This window comes from Oryzias melastigma, unplaced genomic scaffold (assembly GCF_002922805.2).
Source record: "Oryzias melastigma strain HK-1 unplaced genomic scaffold, ASM292280v2 sc00231, whole genome shotgun sequence".
NCBI lineage: Eukaryota > Metazoa > Chordata > Actinopteri > Beloniformes > Adrianichthyidae > Oryzias > Oryzias melastigma.
The window spans coordinates 412135-415473 of NW_023416884.1; positions in this window are offsets into that span (position 1 = coordinate 412135).

Genomic DNA, 3339 nt, shown 5'->3' on the forward strand with positions numbered 1-3339 from the left:
GACTCATTTTTTCCTCAACAAAAGCTGCCAACTCTGGATGGGGAAGTCAGCTCTTTTATGCAGGTGTGTCCTCAGCTGATGGCATGATGAGGTCCAGGTGTAGATGGGCGGGTCCACACTCTGCAGAGCTGCAGCTCTCAGCTTAGACCCCTACAGAAAGAAAACTCACATGCACACCAACTCATTCACCCCAAACATCCAAACTCAAGCACACAAGCCATACACAAAGAGTGCCGGATACACCAAGGCCATAACATGAATGTAAAGGACAACATTCAGTTTACCAGAATATATTTCTGCTGTTTCCCTTGTCATATGCATGATTTTTCTCTTGCATCCTCCAAGTACAAAATGGTATCCTCCTTTTCTTCCACCAGGCAGATGTGGCACTGGTAGTGCAATGCTGCCCTCCCACCGTCAGATAAAAGAGAACACGCAAGAGATGCAAAAAAAAACTACATCATATAATCCCGTTGTCACAAACGGGCAGACAGCTGGTTCCACGTGCAGCAGGTTTACTAAAAGTCAGAGTCCAGGCGAGGTTCAGGGCAGGCAGCTGGCAATCAGAGATAAAGCAGGGTCAGAAGATCAGGTCTGGTTAGAAACTCTCAGTAATGCAGGCAGAGTGGCACAAACAATACTTCGCAGTGAGTGTGGCTCACTCAAGAAGCAGGTGGGTGATTGTCTGATTGGAGACAGCTGAGCAGGAAGTCACAAGGTTTCCACTCTAGACTCTTTTTGGCTTCATGGCTGCAACCTTTTATGACCTCTCTGTCGAGGTGTTCTAACTTGGGTTAAGTTTGGATCAGACAATGAGTGGTATCAGTTTACCAATATCATAAATTCCCTCAACGTGGCATCCTTACATAAAAAAAAAATACTCTGCTAATGTCACCTAATAATTTATATTAAAACATATATTAAAATGTTTAACAAAACCACATTTAAGGGGTAAATGTCTCCAAATTGTGAAGTGGCGTAGAATTTAAAATAGACGTTTAATGAGATTTAGATTTATTTTTAACTTAAAGTCAAATGTATTTTAACATGATTTATTAAGTCTGTTAGTGTTTGACAAACAGTAAAATAAAATAAAAAAAACACATTTATTACAGCATTTATTATGTATAGATACAGCTTCAGCAAACATCACTATTTAAAGATTCAAACAAAAGGCCAAGTTTCCCTTTATTCAAAAAAGCTCACAAGATATTGTTACACAAACACTTAAAAAATAGCATATTTATACACAGTCTAAGGCGGGGGTCAGCAACCTGCGGCTCCGGAGCCGCATGCGGCTCTGTAAGCACTCCCTTGTGGCTCATTGGCGCTTTTTCAAAAATGTTTGAAAATAATAAAAAATTTTGGAAGGAAATATATTTTTTGTTTTAATACGATTTCCGTAGGAGGACAAACATGACACAAACATCCTTTACGTTTTCCAGTTGTTGTGAGATTCAAGATTTCCACGCACAGTCGCCAACTACCCCGGTCTGCAGGCTGCAGCTATGCAGGGGCTTCTCACAGTCGCAGCAACTCAGAGCTCTGACCAATCAAGGAGCTGGATTTGGGAGCTGCTTGTGGGCGGAGTCTGCTTCAAAGCGCAGAAGTGCCAAACGTGATCACGAAGGAGAAATGAATCATTACGGTTTGTGTCCGGTCAGGTTAATATGACACCAAGATGAGATGAGCGCTAATGAACAGTAGAAGAAGAATAGAAGAAGAATCTCCTCCCCGCCACTGCGTGCGTGACCGCGCTGCTCCGGTGTGGATACCACCTGCTGAGCGCGGCGATGTGCAGGTCTCATACACCGGCCGCGTGCGGTGCGTGGCGGGGAGGAGATTCTCCTTCTATTGTATTTTTACTGTTCATTAGCGCTCATCTGCATCTACAACAGGGAGAACCGAAAGTAAAAGTGTTGAAAATCCCCCAAATCTTTCTGAAGACTTTTGTTTTCACGACTCTGTCCTTTTAAATGTCTGACTATAAGACTCACGCGCGCTCCATACTTGGAGGGCAGGAATTTAGGTGTGCACGCGTTTATATTAACTCTTCATTGAAAGTGTACGCTTTAATAACGTGGCCAGTGTGGAAGCACCTTAAAGGTGCACCTTACATTTTTGTGTTTTTTTTTTCAAATCCTCTAAATAAAAATGACATCAAAAATCGTATTTCTTTATTGCATTTCTTTAATTTCATCAAAGCAATGAAACAAACTGTAATTCATTCATATTGTAGTGATGGTCTCAGACACGCTCAGGCTTGCTGTCGGTCTGGCAGCGCAAGGAATTGTGGGTTACCCATTCTTTTGCCTGTCTGACTGGAATAGATTTAAGTTTGGGTTTTCCTCAATGAGTTTTGTTGTCTGACTGTTGAACATTTGTTGGCATTTATGATTTTGTCCTGTTATGTTTGAATTCTTCCTGCACCTGGAGTGAGAATGAGGGAGAGACTGATGAGGAGTCCCCCCCTCCTTGTGTCATTAAAGGATGTCAAAATAAAAGTTCAAATGTCCATTATGAGGCTATTCAGCTTTTGTCAGATAGTTAGACGCTGCAATGTCTCACCAACATGTCATGAGGCCAAAAATGAAGCTTATATGACACGAGGAGGAGAAATAATCGTTCATTCGACACATTCTCCATGTGTTATTTTCAATGTAAGACTTTTAAGAGGCGTCTCAATTTATGCGGCTCCAGACACATTTGTTTTTTATTGTATTGGTCCAAAGTGGCTCTTTCAATTTGGGTTGCCGACCCCTGGTCTAAGGCATAAAATACTAACAAAATATATGACTAAATACTTTCACTCTACAATGTTGGACCTGTTTGATGCTGTAAAATACTGCTGAATGACAAAACAATGATGGTAATAAAAGACACAATTTAACAATTTATTTCAGTCTTTTTATTATTTTGAAAGGATATTATTACTAAAGGTTCATCCATGTTGAATCCAAAAGGTCTGTCTTCAAATGTTTTTTTTGTTTTTCTCTTGATCAGCAGCAAGATGTGATTCTGTTGTTACATTTCAACTAGACTTCTCATAAATGTACTTAAAGTCCTTAAATAGGTAGTTCAGTTCTGCTGTGTCACACTCGCATAAACACAGTCTGTGTTTAAGTCGTTCTTCTGTCTTCTTGATCTATTGGACCTCTTAATATTTATAGCGGCGTAATGGAGGCCTTCTGTGTCTTTGTTCTCAGCCTGGGGGTGAAATATAAAAAAATAAATAAAAAAATTTAAACTGTGAACCAATATTCTATAGTATAATAGTAATAATAATGAAGTAATAACTGACCTCTGGTGTGGACACAGGTGCTGAACTTTCATCTGGTT